The sequence below is a fragment of the Lemur catta genome, unplaced genomic scaffold (assembly GCF_020740605.2).
Source record: "Lemur catta isolate mLemCat1 unplaced genomic scaffold, mLemCat1.pri scaffold_62_ctg1, whole genome shotgun sequence".
Classification (NCBI taxonomy): Eukaryota; Metazoa; Chordata; class Mammalia; order Primates; family Lemuridae; genus Lemur; species Lemur catta.
In genome coordinates this window covers 597,742-615,769 of record NW_025423862.1, presented here as the reverse complement: position 1 = coordinate 615,769, position 18,028 = coordinate 597,742, and the positions used below count along the sequence as shown (strand labels likewise).

General features: G+C 39.6%; 1 long non-coding RNA gene across 5 annotated transcripts in view; it reads left to right on the top strand.

Moving 5' to 3' along the window:
• Positions 1–8,303: 8,303 nt before the first annotated feature.
• Positions 8,304–18,028, top strand: part of LOC123629904 — a 32,896-nt gene continuing 23,171 nt past the window's right edge. For 2 of the 5 annotated variants that reach the window (XR_006732374.1, XR_006732370.1), the window contains exons 1-2: positions 9,146–9,547; positions 10,850–10,914. This is a non-coding gene — a long non-coding RNA (uncharacterized LOC123629904). The other 3 variants (XR_006732371.1, XR_006732373.1, XR_006732372.1) reach the window with 3 other exon arrangements.

The window sequence follows — 18,028 nt, the reverse complement described above, 5'->3', positions numbered from 1 at the left end:
GCAAATGTTTGCACCCTCCCTCCTACTCCACTACCCAGACCTACTGAATTAGAAACTCTGAGAAGGAGATAGGGTGCTTTGGAGCCCAGCAATCTGGTTTTTAACAAGCCCTCACAATAATTCTGGGTTTTTGTACATGAGCTTTCTGTTACATGACACATAGGCAGAGAACTTTAATGATAAGACTTTAATAATTCAATACAATTTGCTCTCCACTAAATGAAATACATTTTTACTTCCCTGAGACATTGATTTTAAAGAAAAATGATAAAAGCAATATAACATCTGAGATCCTACATGTTTTAAGCACTATATATAAAAAAGTCTTAAAAATCATTCCATATAAAATTTTCATGTAACACACATTCATAGTTCAGTTTATTGGTAGGAATTTGTTAAAAATTTCCCTTAAAATTTGAAAAGTTAATGCCCTCATATTAGTAGACATTTAATATTCTCTATATTCCCAATCACTGTTCCTGAGCTCTCCATTTTAAAGTACTCCACTTCAGCACTTCCAACTAGACATAAATTAATTCGTTCTCAACAAATACTTATTGTGAACCTACCATGTGCCAGGTATGTTGCAGGCACTAGGAATACAGCAGAGATGGCCCCACCTTTCCTAGAAGTTACATTCTAATAATGGTATACAGATAATAAAATCGTAAATGACATAAAAGTAAGATATTTTCAGGTAGCAGGAAGTACTATGAAGAACATAAAACAAGATAATGGGAGAGACAATGATTTGGGCTAGGAAGTCATTAGATTGAGAGGTTGGGGGCACCTTTCTAAGGAGGAGGATACAACCTGAGACCCCAATAGCAAGAAGGGATGATTTCTTGGAAGAGGGAACAGGTAGCATAGGGATGAACCGGGATGGGGACAAACTTGTCCAGCCCTTAGAAGACAAAGGCCAATGTGGCTAGAGCCTAGTGGACTAGCAGGACAGTACCAAGAGATGAGAATGAGGCAGATGGAGACCAGTTCATGAATGGCCCACTGAGCTATGATAAAGTGTTTGAATTCTATTGAATTCTATTGTATGTTTAGTGAGAAGCCATTACAGGGTTTAAAGTAGCAAATTGACATGATCTAATTTTATGTCTCGAAAACTTAGAACAGTTACTGCTTTACAGAGAAAGGAAGGTATACTGGTGAGAATGGAAGTGGAAGACCATTTAGGAGGCTATTGGAATAATCTATAAATGAAAAGTCATGGTGGATTGGGCTAGGGTGAGAACAGTGGGGAAGAAGAGAGGAAAATGCCTTTAGGACACTTTTCAGGGATAAAAGAACAGGATGAATATTCCATTAGATGTGAGAGTGAAGCAAAGTTTTTGAAGTAAGAAAGACTAGAGGAACAGGGAGTTTGGGGTAGAAATCAAGGATTTAATTTTGGCCACATTAAGTTTGAGATGTCTATCAGATATCCAAGTGGAAAACTCAGGTAAGTTGTTGAATATAAGTCTAAAGTTGAGGTGAGAGCGAGATGTAAACATCGGGTGAGCAACAATGTTTAAAGTTAGGGATGCAGATGAACATATTTAGACAGAACTGGAGAAGAATGAGAGCTAAGGACACAGCTCTGGGGCCCTCCAACCTTAAAGAGTCACACAGAGAAGGAGGAACCAGAAGAGAAGAATGAGAAGAAACAGCCAGAAATGAATAGGTTAAACGGGGAGGGAGTGGTGTCACATAAGCCAAGAGAAGAAGGTGTTACAGGAAAGACTGGGCAGCTGTTTGGAATGTGATTGAGATCAAGTAGGCGGAGAGACAAAATGGCTGAGGGATCTAGCAACACGGAGGTCACGGTGGACTTATCAAGAGTGACTTCAGTGATGTTCAACAAGGAAGCCATTCTCAACGAGGATGAGGAGAGAACAAGAGGCATGGAAGTAGGAACAGTAACTCAGTAACTATAAGCGACACTTTTTTGGAAATTTTGCTGCAGACTGAAAGGGTAGCAGGAAGGGGGAGGGGAGCAGACGGTGAGGTTAGGGAAGGGGTGTGGATTATTTCAGCGCAAGTCCTGCAGTTGTGCTGTTAATCTTGTTTTTCAATGAAACAACAACAGATGATTCCAACGAATCCTATAAGTCCTCAAACATATCATATTCTCCCCAGTCTAATCAATTGGATCATAACTTCCTCCACTCACAGTCTTGAGTATTTTACTAAATGATTGTTATTAAATGGCCGTGTTAGTCCAGCACCTTTTTGCCTCACTATCCCTCTCCATGGTTTAAAATATTAATCTGTTACTGTCCTCCCTGTTAATGAGGCCGAAATACATCAGAATTAGATAACATCTCAGAAGTGCTGTAAGTCTCCTGGAAGTACCCTGTATCAGTGAGGCTTTTATTATTTTTTCCTCATTCACTCATTTCCTTTCTCTCTCTGGGAGGGCACTTTTGAGATTACATGAGGTTGGAATTTATGAGTTAAACAACACAAATACTTAACACAGTACTAGCACTTAAGGAAAAAGGGGTAGGGATCATTGGAAAATATTGTAAATTTTGGGACTAACAATTTGGTTTTGTGGGCTTTCTTCCTGAGGCTGTGTTCCAGAGAGGGCAATAAAGGGTAAAACTCGTTAGTGCATCATTATCTTTTGTCTGAAGGAAACAATGTGTGGTTTCTGGGCAGCCCACTTGGTGTTTGCATTGGTCCTGGAAATATTTCAAAACAAATATATTGTTTGAACAATTCCCCTTCTTGAACATGAAAAGACCACCACTAAACCACAGAGTTGATGCTAAATTACTAGATGATGACTCCTCTGGCTCCTAAAGGTTTCTAGATCTCAGTCATTGAACTCATGGATTTTTCTAATGTGAAAGATCTAAGCCTTTATGGTAGATCTCCCATGCAGTCCGCCACCCCATGCCACCCCCCACCCCCCGTATGCTCCATGGACTTCTGAGAAGTTTGGTTTGCAATCAAGGTCATTGAGCTCTCTCCACCCCTATTTTTCCCCTAAGAGATGGGGTCTTGCTATGTTGCCCAGGTTAGCCTTGAACTCTTGGACTTAAGTGGTCCTCCCCCCAGACCTCCTTGAGTAGCTGGGACTATAGGCATGTGCCACTGTGCCTGGCTTAACCCTGACTTCTAATAGCAATTCTGTAGGAACTGCAAAATAGTCTTAGATCAAATCTGCAAATTCACAGTTATGAGTAACTATATAATTCATTAATAGATTTGATAATGAAAATCCAGTCTGATTTCTCTTTATCAAAATGAAGCATTAAATGGATGTTGGCGATTTTATTTGTAATCTGTTATTCTCTAACCTTACGTACCTTCCATAGCTTCCTTGGTGATTTCATTGGTCTCTTTTTCTTTTTTTTTTTTCTTTTTTTGATTGGTGATAATCAGAAGAGCATTTATGAGGAAACCGTAAAACCACATTTGGGGCCATCTGGGAAGAAAACTCCTTTCATAAGGAATTCCAGTAAGTATAATGCCATATATGGTGTCTCTCCAAAAGAGTATTGTTTGATTTGTTGCTTCTTGTAATCAGTTGTCTAGATTTAAACAACAACAGAAATAATTACCTATCTCCTGGTTTGTATTATTGCCCAATTATGAGAAAGTTCCGGGGTTGTAATGTCAGAGACCTAGAAAACTCTAAGTGCCAAAAGAGTCATCGTATAGTAACAGAGCCTTGATTCTGAGCCTGAATTGTGGGTTTTAATTTTTGTTATTATTATTATTCTACAATGCAATGATGCATTAATAACATATATTAGAAGATGGTAGTCAGGCAGGGTGATTTTGAGTGTGAGCCCTGGAGCTAGATCACCTGGGCTCTAGCCCCGTTTCAGATACTTACTATTATACTAATGAACACGTTAGCAAGTTTTTAAACCTCTTTGTGCCAGGATTTTCTGATATATTAATTGGGGAAAAGAATACCACCTGCTCATGATGTTATGGTGAGGATTAAATAATATAAATCTTCCAGAATAAGTAGGTTTGTCAATAAATATTTGTCAAAAAAATGAAGTCCCATTTCTCAGATAAGAAAACTGAGCTTCCACCACTATTAAGAGCCAGGATTCAAACTTATAACTTTCTGACTAGAAGTTTCTTGCTTTTTTCCTAATATATCACAATCACTTCCCTTTACCTTTTTATAGTTTAACAATTTCCTTTCCTATTGCATCATTTTAAGTATCTAAGGAAAACTGTAAACTAAATAATATTTAAAAATTGACACAATCCATTGTTGGGTCATCTTGAAATTCTTAGTAAATTTTGTGCAAAGAGACCCACACTTTTGGTTGTCACTGAGTCCTACAAATTATAGAGATGATCCTTCATGTAATCTTATTTATTTGGAAGGTTTATCTCACAGACTTCCTGGCCCTCTAGATTGGAATTATATTAGTGATGCTAGGATAAGCCATAGCATAGATTCTTACTTCTTTTTGGGCTAAGAGACTACATAGGCTAATATTTTAAGGAAATGAATAGTATAAACAATGAACAATGAATGACAGACAATGGAGACTCGGAAGGTGGGGGAGGAGGAGGGTGGATGATGAGAAAATACAATACCCTAAAGCAATCTACACATGTAACAAAATTGCACTTGTGCCCCATAAATTTATATAAATAAAAAGAAAATGAGCACTAAAATTCTCTTAAATCCATTCATCAGACCATACTTATCTAAGAGTTTACTATATGCTCAAAGAAGTGGTTCCCAAATTAATTGCGCACGTCATGGCACACGTGCACAAGCACAGAGATGGGAACACGCAAATCAAAGGGCTCCTGGGGGTCCATACATGAGCACGTTCAAACCTCAAGGCCAAGAATTCTGGGGCTTGGCTCCAGGCCTCTCCTGGCCATCCCTGATTTCTGAGGCACATTTATAATGTCTGGCATGTGGATTAGCAAACCCTTCAATAAATTCAAGAGACATTCCATGATTTTCAAAACAATTATGAATGTGTTGAAAATAACAAAAATTCTGAAATGTGACATTATAGCTAGGAACACCCATAGTGCCAGCCAAAAATAGGAATCCTACTATATAGACTCACAACGTACCCTCAGCTTGCAAAAGCCCAAATCCTATGTGGCATCAATAAAATGCATTTTGGAGATGCTGAGAAAGTGAAGACGCTACTTTACAAAGCACCAACTTTCACCAGCAATGTTACCTCTGTTCAGTTTCACAGTAAGGACAAAATTTTGTAATGCCTGCAAATCATGCCCGTTAAACTCGTTTCACAGCAGCCAAAGAGTTGGTTTTCACGTATCTAAAGATATCAATTTCTCCCAACTAAACTGGGGTATCATTGACCTACTTGTGCTCTGGGAAGGCACGTATATTCTTGGAAGGGCAAGGGAATAAAGAGATGCCGGTGTAGAAGCAAAAATCACAAAATCACAAATTTGGATAAAAATTTGCATGCATGGTTTGGCACTGCTAAACATTGCAAATTGGAAAACAAAAACTCTCAAAGTACGTATGGTCTTTACAAATGACAGCTTGCTTATATTTCTTGATGAATTTATTTCTTGACAGAAGGTCAGTTAATTCTAAAGACCAGTGTTCTTATGGGTTTTCAGGGTGCATTAAATTTTTGTTCTTATTGAGAGTGTGCTGCTTTTTCCAGGTTTCCTGAATTTAGGGAAGGAACAAAGCTGATTGTCAGCTTCAAGATACATCGTCTTGGTGGAAGCCAAATATTAGGAATTGATTCATTTTTATATGTGTTAGGCTGAAAGCTCATAACTATGTGAAGGAATCTTACAATGGTTCTTTTAAAAAGCTGATATTTTTGGAAGGTGAAGATTCACTCCCTAAATTTTCTAACTGTACAATTCACATACTAGTTTAAGGAAAAACAAAGATTAATGATAACGTATGGGGCTACTTGCTTGCACAGTGAATGGTCGTAGATTGGGGGTAATTGGTATTTATTCTCACCCTGTCCATGATAATACAGGTAGCTCCTTGCTGATGTCACTGTTTGGAGACAGGGAGGGACAATAACTGAAATTTCAAAGAAAACCCTGAAATGAAGAGGAAAAGATTATTAGAGAAAGAGCCCATACTAAAATGAAAGAGGAAGTATAGAGCACAGACTCCTGAAATGACTCTGCCAGGCAAAGCCATGAGGAACACTCTGGGCAAAGCCCCACCTTGATCACAATGACTTTGGCTTGTGGCACATTCAAGGACCCAGTGAATGCTCTATCTTGGCAAAGCAGTTTTGGCGCAGTAGTAACTAAGAAGGATAGTAGAGATTTAATGGTAAATACATTCTACAGCCTTTCTGTTAATATTAACATCCAGTGGGGAAACAGAACAGGAACCACTAATAATGAAAATGTACAGTAAATTTATGAAATGATTCCAGGGAAATCTTTAGAGGTCCTTAGAGAAAGTCACCAGTGTCAGCAGTAAAAGGCACCTCTATGCTATCAGTTCCTTTTATAAGAATGTTTGTCCTTGGCCCTGAGAAAACATTGGCTTACACGTGTATAACTTCTAGTAATTTAGGTTACAATTCTCTCCAGTGTTTGCTGGGACCAAAGCCTGTTTGGTCAGATACAATACATCAAAATTCCACGCCCCTATTTTACTCTATTGTTTGGAGGACCTTTCCAGGAAAGAACACTTCTTCCATGTTGAAACAACTCGTGTATAAATAGATGTCTTGAGCTTTTCAAAAGAACAAGGAGCCATAGGGAAGAAACAAAACAAACAAGTCAAATCAAAGATTATTCTTTACACCTCCTAAAAGACTTCTTTGTAAAGAGATTCAACAATGACTTTAAAAAAATAGTAGGTGATAATGCTACTTATTTATTTTTGCATGAATAGTGTATGTACATATAGGAACATAATTCAACAATTAGGAAATGGAATACAGTGAGGAGTTTCTAGCCCTCCCTAACCCTTGGCCCAATGGGTATATGATACAATCAGTTTGTGATCATCGTTCTAAAGCAGAGTTTCTCAACCTTAGCACTGTGAACATTTTGGGCTGGACAATTCTATGCTGCAGGGAGCTGTCCTGCATATCATATTAATAGAATGTTCAGTAGCATCCTGGCTTCTACCCATTAGATACTAGTATCAGTCCCTCCCTCTCTCCCCAGATACCACACCAAAAATGTTCCCCACACATTCGCAAATGTCCTTCAGGGAGACATTTAACAATGTATCTAAAGAAAACTCTGTAAGGGTACATAAAGAGTATTCTCACTGTTTGGGGGAACTGCACAGTCATTCATTAAGTGAGTTCTGAAAATGTATTTAGCTGGTAACTTATTGATGATTCTTTATATATGTTTGCATTATTTGCAGTTCCATGCAGGGTTGCAACAAAAAATTTTATACATAGGTCTTTTAAATATAAATATGTAAAATTTTAACTTTATTATAAACTCCTGGAAGAAAAACTGCTAGGTGAAAGGCTGTGTGTTTGTAATTTTGACAGGTATTTCCAAACAGTTTTCTTTAAAGAACATACAAATTTACTTTCTCAGCAACAATATATTCTTGCCAACAGAGTGTGATGTTAACATTTGGATTTTTGCCAATCTCATAGGTAAAAATTGGTAGCTCAGTGTTTTTTTTTAATTTTCATTCCCACATTAAGAGGTTAAGTAACTTTTCATTTGTTTAAGATCTTATATATCTTTTTATGAAATGTCTATTTGTATCTTTTACTCCTTTAGACTGATTTTTAGAAGCCATTTAACTATTATGCTCTGTGTCTATTACGTGCATTACTATATTTTTTTATCCAGTTCATTGTATTTTGATTTGATTTGCTTATGGAACAGGATAACGAGTTCATAAAAAACATGGTGTATGAGTGTGGTGTGTGGTGTGTGTGATGTGTGGTGTATGAGTGTCATGTGTGTGGTGTGTGTGGTGTGTGATGTGTGACTGGCGAGTGCAGTGTGCGGGGTGTGTAGTGTGTGGTGTATGAGTGTCATGTGTGTGGTGTGTGGCATGTGACTGTGTGGTGAGTGCGGTGTGCGGGGTGTGTGACTGGTGTGTGGTGAGTGTCATGTGTGCGGTGTGTAGTGTGTGGTGTATGAGTGTCATGTGCGTGGTGCATGAGTGTGGTGTGTGGTGTGTGTGATGTGTGGTGTATGAGTGTCATGTGTGTGGTGTGTGGCGTGTGACTGTGTGGTGAGTGCGGTGTGCGGGGTGTGTGACTGTGTGGTGTATGAGTGTCATGTGTGCGGTGTGTGGTGCGTGGCGTCTGACTGCGTGGCGAGCGCGGTGTGCGGGGTGTGACGTCCGTCGCCCACAGGCGCAGCCCTGTCCCTGCCGAGCAGGCGCCGCGTCTCTGGGGCCGCAGAGCCGCGGCCCGCGGGAGCGAGGAGGAGCCGAGCAGCGGCGCGAGCTGGGACTTCGCATCTGACACGGGAGGACCCGGTCCGTGGGCGCGTGGTGGGGACGCTGCGAGTCCCGGGACTTTTCCGGGGACTTGGTGTGGGGCGGTTGGAGCCGCGAGGCCCTGGAGCTCCGGCTGTCCTGGGACAGCAGGGCTGGTCCCGTGCTGAGGACGCGGGGCGCCCTGGCGGTGCGGCTCGGTCGCAGGGGGCACGTGGCCCTCGGCCGCCCGGGCGCTGGGACCCCGCCCCGCCTCCCCGCGGCTCGGGCCGCAGCCGCCGCCCAGGTGCAGCCGCCGGGCGTCCCCGCGCGCCCCTCGCCCGCCCGCGACTTCCTGGTTTGCGGAAGGTGCCGCGGCGCCGGCGCAGGAACTGCGAGGCCGGCTGCGGGGGCGGCGGAGAGGGGCCGGCCACGCCGCTGCTGTCGCGGAGGCTTTGGGGGGTGGGGGGCGGGCGTGGGCCCGCCGCCACCGCCACCGCCGCGGCCGTGAGGAGCCCCCTGCCCGGCGGCGCGACCCCGGCGCCCGGGGCGGCGGCTTCCAGGCCGGCGGGTCGGCGCTGCCCGGGCGCGGCGGTGGGAGCGCCGGTGTCGCCGCGTCGGGGGGGAGGGGCGGCCGCGGCGCCGCCCGCTGAGGGGACCGGCCTGTCCCGGGTGTGTCCGGCGGGACGGTCGCTGCCCTGTGAGGCTCCGGGAGGGAGGAGCGTTGAGGTGGAGCGGTCGCTATTTGAAGCGCTTTCTGAGCATCCAGGTCACCGAGTCTTTCTGACTTGCATTGACCAGTGTGTCTCGGCTGTTCCTTCTGCAGTTTCTTCTCGTTAACTTGGCCTCTGGCGTTTGTGGACGAGGCGCCGGGTCTGCAGGGTGCCCGCAAATGCCACGCGACTAGAGGGCACTTTGTGTGTGCGCTACAGTATCCGTCAGTGGCTATGTTACCTCAGGAGATTGGGTAAAAAGCGGTTTAATGACGATGGTGACTTTGTTTCTAGGTGTCTCGGAGGCGTGAGCTGCGCATTTCCCTCCTGAAACTCCGGGGAGAATCCCCCTCCCCGCCGCCTCCCGCCGCCCGCGCCCCGTCAGCGTCGTGTGTTCCCGTCACTGGGAACGGCCTTTCGGATCTCACAGAAGCATGACTGAACCAATGTTTAACTTTTACCCCTAAGAGAGGTACTAAAGGGCATTAGGCAAATAGGAAAATTGTGTCATTTGGAACTGTTTTCATTGTTTGACAGCTGGTGGAAAGGGGGAGTAAGTCCACCCGGGAGGCTGCAGAAGGAATCAGAGTTGAGATTTTTTCCCACTGAAACCGGTTAATGGTGGGAGGGCTGAGGAAATGTGTATCTGTGAATTAATTTATATGGCTTGTCACTTTCTATGTTTCTAGATCATGTCTTGTAACAAAAATTTTCTAAAAATCAGTATTTATTTAGAAGTCAGAGCTGGCTTTATTTTCTTGAAGGAGGTACGTGTTAAAAACAGCCAATGTGTAATACAGAGACACTAAAGTCTCGTCAGCAGGAATAACTGAAAGATGGTAACACTTTGGACTTGTGGTATCAGACTAGGCCTATTTTTTTACCCTCTGATGGAAAGAGAGATAAAACAGAACTCTGTTTTGAAAAAAAAGTGTCTTAATAGATTTCAATTTACAATTTGAAATTTAACCAATGAATAGGTTAAACGTGTGGCAAGTTAGTAAAAACAGTAAGTTCTGACTGATGCAAATCAGCCTTACAGTTTGTAGCGGGAAAATTTAATCTGGGGGCTGATGTCCAGTTTCCCCAATGATAATTGGTATGAAAGAAGTCTTTTTTTGTTATCTTTCGAGTCTCTGAATAGTTTGCTACTTTAAACATGCCTAAGTACCGTAAATACATCTCAAGGAAAGTATATGCAAAGTATCCCATTCGTGGACCTTTACAAATGTCCTATGGTGATCTATCAATAGAACGTGGCAGGTGGAGCCAGGTATTCGTCATTTACACTCAGATTGCAAGTCCTTGGAAGAAAGGCTGAGAGCTTGTGTTAAGCTCCATTGGCAGGATCTAAAAACACTTAGGGACACACTGGCCTTCCAATTTTGGATGCAATAAGATAAAAGCGATGATTTGCATTTATACAGCACTTGATTTATAATGTAATTGCCCATATATTATTTGACTTGTAATACAATTATTCTGTGAAGTGGACAAGGCACTTTATTTTTTTTTTTAAGGTAAGAAAATAGTCTCAGAGGTTAAATGCTTTGCCCCAAGTCTCAGATCTCAGCTCCTAAATATCAGTAATCTTAAATTTCTAATCTGAGAAACATTTTCATTGTTATTTCTGCTATACTGTAGTCATATAGTTACATTTAATATGTAGAGGTAAGAACAAGATTAGTCTTAGAATTAAGAAAATACAAGCTTTATGGAGATGCTTATTTGTTATAGGAAATAAATATAACAAAGTTTTTTTTTTTTTTTTTAGGGCCAATCCAGAAAGAACCTTTGACTTGGTATTGAAAGTGAAATGTCATGGCTCTGAAAATGAAGGTATGTGTGTTCTGTAAATTCTTCAAATAACTGATTGAGTCTGTCAAAGCAAGTGTTAACATTGTGGAGTACTGGAACATGATAGTATCAGAAAATAATAGTACTAAATGTGTATTCTGCATTGAGTGTCTCAGGTTTCTGGTAGTAACATAGATGCTAGGTCTTTGCCTTGGGGATATAGAAATCATGAATGTTATCTGTGCAGCTTGAATTTCAGGTGTGTGTTAAGCCCATATAACTTACAACTCAACTTTACCATGATTCATTGATAAAGTTACTGTTAGTTTTGGGAAAGGGTTTGTCTTTTCATTTTCTTTCATTTGTGTTTGAAAATTTAGCATCTTTTTAAAAACATTAAGGCAGATTCTCTGCCAGTATCAACGGAAGCTTCACCAATTCCCTTCTAATGTTTCTGGAATGCAGAATGTAGACTGAGTAGCCCCTTGGGCTGGATTTACTTCAGTGGCATAGCACTTTCAGAGAGAGAGAAACAATGGCGTCACATTACTTGGAAGGGTTTCAGTTGTCAGTTCTGTATGATTTCCTGAAAATATGAGAGTATAGTACTTTAATATCATGATTGTTATAATTTCCCCCCACATTTGCTATATTGTACATGTGCATGTGTGTGTGTGGGCATGGGTAGCAGACAAGAATGAAGAATGTCTCCTTGCTTATTCTTCTAATATTTCTTTGCATGGTGCATCTTCATGGATATCTCCAGTGTAGGACCTTCCTTGTAGTGCACTCAGATCCTGGATAGCATGATGGTTAAGTGTGGGGTTTTGTGGAGACTAGTGGGCTATCCTAAAGCCTTGGTGGAAAGTTTACTGACACTCTTATCTCCAGAAACCAGCCAGCAATTATCTTCTCTTAAGCAGTTTAGAGCTGTACACCTTAAAATAGAGGAGCCCCACCCAGCTGTGGTGAAATGGGCACAGCTAATTTTAGGTAGGAAGTCACCACATTTCTGGCTCCACCAGCCCTGCCTGCTGCACCTCTGGCCTATTTGAACTGCTGCTGTTGTCAGGTATGTCCACGGGCAGAGAGTGATCCTAAGTTGCAGGGAACATTCTCTGATTAAAGAAGTTATTTTGTGTTGTCCTACATGGAGTAAAGTTTGTCCATTTGCATTCTTTCCAGGCCCAATGAAGTCCTCTTTGCAGAATGGGTACTCAAATGGATATATTATTTTTTCAGTTCCAGTTTAAATCTATTCTGTAGTGTATTTGTTATGAATTAATCTTGAAAATAATCATAGCATTACCTAAGGTGTGTGGAATAATGCTCACCTGATGTTGTTGGTAAAATAGGCTAAATTCATTTGGAAAATGTGGATTTTCCATAACTTTAAATTCATGCTAAAGTGATCTTGAAAGATGGATCAGTCTGCCTTATATAACATTCAATCTATGCACGAGTAAAAGAGGTTGTTACCTTTTCATAAAGACTTGTGAGTGGTTTACTCCCTCCTTCCTCCCTTCACCGGTTCCTACTGTTCATGAACTGGTCATTCCAGTTTGTATCTTCTATTCCTGCCATGCTTTTATTACTGTCTTTCTGCTGTTACTGTTTAAATCACTAGTTTTTAGAAACATCTTCATGTGTATTTTAAGTTTATCCAGCTTAGTAAAATTTGAAATATAATAAATGATTAAAGTAAGCAATTTTGGTTTCTCTAGGTTGCGATTAATACATTCTATATGGCTAATTGGCACAAAATTCTAAAGATTTTTTTTAAAAGCTAAACTCACCCATGCAAAAACCAGTAACCTTTCTTCTTTTGAAGAAGGACTTAAGTAGTATGATAACTAATATTTTAGTGTCTAACAAGTTACAACTTTTTGTGCCCTAAAAGTAATGCTATCTGTAAGAGTAAAAGTAAAATTTTATGTTGAATTGAGTGTTTATGTAATGTTTTCTCAATTTTCTGTTTTATCGCTAAATCTTAAATGGATAAAGTGCAGAAATTATTTAAAAAGTTATTGGAATATTCCTATTTAACTGTCAGTACTTATTTTTATTTTTATTTTTTTTTGAGACAGGGTCTTGCTCTGTCGCCCAGGCTAAAGTGCAGTGGCATCATCATAGCTCACTGCAACCTCAAACTCCTGGGCTCAAGTGATCCTCGTGCCTCAGCCTCCTGAGTAGCTGGGACTACAGGTGCGTGCTACCACGCCCGGGTAATTTTTCTGTTTTTTGTAGAGATGAGGTCTCATGCATGCTCAGGCTCATCTCGAACTCCTGGCCTCAACCACTCTTCCTGTCTTGGCCTCCCAAAGTGCTAGATGTGAGCCACTATACCCAGCCCTTAGACTGTTATTTTCATCTGCATTCAAAGCTGGGTCACTAACTGTGTCCAAGTTTAAGCCACAGGACAGGCAAGAGAAATACTTAAGGGAAGAAATTTCTTAGGCAAGGTAGGGGAAAATTTGATACGTCACTTTCCTTGCTAAGAACTTAGTCACACAGTGATACTACTTAGGTATAAGGGAGATTGGAAAATGTCATCTTTAACTTTATGACCAAGTGCTGAGGGAAAAGGGAAAAAACATTTAAGTAGATCAACCATCATTTGGCCACTCATGCCTGTACTGAATCGGCATCTTGTATGATTTTAGGAGCTCACCCCAGTCCAAGCAGCTTGGACACGTTATTGGCCCAAACTTGTTTTTTGTTCTTCCTTTTGTATTTCATCCTTCACCTCTGATGCAAACCCTTACTTATCTAATTTCTAAACTTAAGCTGCTGTACGTATCAATGGATTTAAAAAGAGACAGCAGGGAAGAATGGTGGGAATGGAGTTACTCTTTATGCTAATTCTAGCTCAGCTGGCCAAAAATGGCCAGTTACATTTGTAGTAGAAAAGCACTTAAAACTGTGAACAAGCTTCATAAAAGTGTCACATATTAGCTAAAAATTAGTTCTTACAGGAAAAACCTTGACTGGCCTCCATCATGCCATAGCATTCTCTTTTGTAGCCTTCCGTTATGTTTCTCCCATATTTTCTTCTTCCTTTTCTTCCCTTGTGCTTCATTTATTCTCAGAATGATTTATTTCTAACATTAAGCTTTCTTAAATTTTTAGAAGTTGGAAAGTTAATATATTTTATCATAAGCCAGATCAAATTTAAATTTTTAAAGGAAGCATTGAAATTCTTGATTTTTGGTTTGTTGGAGGAAGTGACTATACAGAAGTACTTTCAAATAAGAATGTTTTGTTATAAAGCATTCTTGTTTCCAAAGTTAAATTACTCTATAAAATAATTAATTTTTCTATTAACTATGATAGTAGTCTAATGCTGATGGATGTATTAATATATAGTATATTTATGAGTATATATGCATACTTACTGATGGAAATTTGGAAAATAAAGACATGCATATACAAGAAAATATAAATCATGCCTAATCCCATATTCTAGAAATTACCATTGGTAAATGTTTCCTTCATGTCTTGAACGTACATACAATATTGATTTTTAAGAGTCATGGTTAATTGGTTGTCTCTTTTCCATCATTTTACTTAGGCATAATTCATGGACAGAAAAGATATTTAATGATAGGCATGATAGATCTATTTAATCTTAGGTTTTGTACCATTCTGTTAACTATTATACATATATAGATTTAACTAAATTTATTTTCTTATATTTTTCTGTTTTATCAAATGTTCCTTTTAATTTTGTTAAATTTTGTATACATTTTTTTTCTACAGAAGTAGGAATGAAATATTTAACATTTCCTGCCAGTCATTGCTTATGCATTTTGTTCCAAAGTCCTCAATTTAAATGGTGTTCTTTGCCAGGCTTAGATTTTCATGTGACTTTTTTTTTTTGAGACAGAGTCTCACTTTGTTGCCCGGGCTAGAGTGAGTGCCGTGGCATCAGCCTAGCTCACAGCAACCTCAAACTCCTGGGCTTAAGCAATCCTACTGCCTCAGCCTCCCAAGTAGCTGGGACTACAGGCGTGTGCCAACATGCCCAGCTAATTTTTTCTATATATACTTTTTTTTTTAGTTGTCCAGATAATTTATTTCTATTTCTAGTAGAGACGGGGTCTTGCTCAGACTGGTCTCGAACTCCTGACCTCGAGCAATCCACCTGCCTCGGCCTCCCAGAGGGCTAGGATTACAGGTGAGAGCCACCGCGCCCGGCCAATTTTCATGTGACTCTTAAAAGAATAGCACATACTTCTCCAAATCAGACATCTGCTATGTATAAGCATTGATTTTTTTTTCCTCATAAGAATAAATTTATTTCTTTTGTGAAGTTTGTTGGTCATGACCTATTGAAGTTGTCAGGCTAATCATCATTATAGGTTAAAAAAGGGCATGTTTATATTTCTCCTAAAATTTGGGGAATCAATTTATATTACTGTATGAACTATGTAACCCATGATTTATTCTTGAATTCTGAATACTATAGTCAGTGGTTGCACTCTTACCTCTCATGAATTCCTATCCATTGTAGCCTTTTGAACTATTCTGATTATTCTGCACAGTTTATTTTTTACATTATTCATGTTAAATATTATGGACAATTTTGAAAAAAGGAAAAAGATTCTTTTTATACCAATAACATAAAAATATCTATTTTTGTGCATTTTGTTTCAGATTTCACTATGAGCTTATTTAATATGATTATAATCATATATAATAAGTTTTCACTTAATAATTTTCAGCATTAGTTGTTTCCATGGATGTGAATTATAAGGTTATATTTTAAAAACTGTAGTCCTTCCCACAATCATTGTAAATATTCATGAACTCACCCATAACTTAACATACTTAAGGGAATTGTTTTTCTACTGACATCATATGACCAAATTTAAATTTGTTTAATGTGTTTAACATTTTACAGGTTAAAAAAATTTACAAATAGTTTTTATAAGTATGATTTGTTTTATGTATGACTTTACTTCTGTTTTAAAGCTTTAATTGAATATCTGCTTTTGGTTTACTATTTGTCTTTTGTTCAATATTAAAAACTTGTAAAATATATAAATATTAAGGGATGTGAAAAGATATGACAGTTTTCTTTTGACTTCTGCATTTTGACCAGTTCCTTCAGCGATAAACACAATAGTAAACTTTCTAATGAGAAATATCTAATATAAAAACTGCAAATAAAAAATGGTCTATTGTAATATTTTTGAATGTATCCTTTAGTTAGATTTTTAAGTGCAGGAGATTAGAATGTCATAAATAAGCCTGTGCATTATTTTAAGAGAGCGTATAGAGGAAGGGGTTGTATGTTAGTAAAATACATTTACTGACCCATGTGTGAATTGGTGACCAAGATTGTTAAAGCATTGAGTTCTAAAGGTTTTTCTCTTATCTTTATGTGCAACAATGGAAAGTTTTACCGTGTGGTCACATAACATCTTCATCAGGTTCTCAACAGGATACCTTAGTTAATTTTCAGCTGAGTGCTTGACAGGATTTTCTCTGGCTAGCTGGTTGGGTGAGAGTCTAGACACCGAGAGGCCAGGCTTTCGTTTCCTCACAATCTCATCATTGTGCGTGTTGAGTAGGAGCAGCTTCCTCTGATGTAGGGCTCCAGGCACAAACAAGGAAGACAAAAGACACAGCTTTTGTTCTCCAAGAGAGGAGCTAATCCGACTGCTGCACACTGTGAAAAATTATAAAGAGAGGAAAAAAAACTTTCCTGGAAGGTGAAGGGTTAACAGTTTAACCTCTGACCGCAAAATAAGCCAGTAAGAGGGGAAAAGTGTTGGGTAAGGTAGAAGAGCAGGAGGAGAAACACTCATCGAGGTCTGTGTGTTGTGTTTATGAAAACAGGTCAAGCAGATGACTGTCAGTGATGGATACTTGAGTTCTGATAGTACATATGTATTTCCAACTGTGTCTTTTGACTTACAGTACTTAAACATATATTTAAACTTCTTAATTTGGAAAGTATATGTTGCAGACCACACTATAAATGCAGGAAACAATAGATATGTAATGTTTGACTTTTGCTCTTTTTCCCTAATTAAAAAGCTGCATTACGGACTTTTGTCAAGGTATGAATATTTATTTCATTATACGAGAATAAAATCTGGATCCTTTTTATTCATTTTTCCCCAGTTTCCTTATTTAATATGATTGTGTATCGCTGCAGAAATAGAAAAGTTGGGTAGAGCACGTCTCTGGTACATATTAAGACTCCTATTTGGTCTGTGGCATTTTGGTGCCTATTCTGTTAGTACATACAGGTCTTCAGGTGGTCAGTGTTGTTATGAAATAGTATACAAGTCCAGGTAGGAAATGGTTGTAGTTCTAGTGTAAAAAGAATTTGGAGATTTCTGTCTGATCTTATATTGATATTAGTTATCAATACTGAGAATTTAGTTATAATCCATTTAGAACTGATGGAAGTTAAGGTGCTAATCCCTGTGTCACCTGCTGGCTTGGACCTATCGATCTGGACCAATTGCTTCTCCTTCTGTCAATCAGATATCAGTCTTGAACAATAATTAAGGTTTTCTGCACTTGGGCTCTTTGCTTGGCTGTGTTAGTGTATGTAACTTATTCCTGAGAGTAACCACGTGTAGACGTGGGTGAGCAGCTGCTTGTGTTGTATTGTTTGCGGCTGTTCTAAGGTGCAGGATGCTGTGGTGTCATCTTGTGATGACTCTCCTCTTGCTCTGACTCCCTTTGGTAGTATGAGGCGCTTGTTCCCGTGGTTGCCTCGTTTCACTTTTACTCTGAAAAACAGAAAAGGAGAAAGAGGGGGAGAAACAGAGGCTAGAGATTGTGCTGGCTATCCAGTGATAAAGAGGTAAGGGCGAAGAAAAAGGGTAGAAAGTAGAAGGTGGCAGTGAGCTGAAGGAAAGAGACAAGAGGTGAAACACGTGAAATGTACACGTTAGGTCGGAGTGGGCGGTGAGCTACTGTGCAGCGCTCTAAGTTTTCAGCTAATAAATAGTTGATGAAAATTTGATAAGGAATCATTCCTTAAGACAGAAGTACGCAAGGATGGTGTAAAACAAGTGACCAGACTTAGGAAGGTCCTGGGGGTGGAATGAGGTAGATTTATGTGAAGATAAAGAAAAAATAACAGCCAGTCATTTTGCCTCATGCATTATCTCCATTCACCATGGCCAAATGT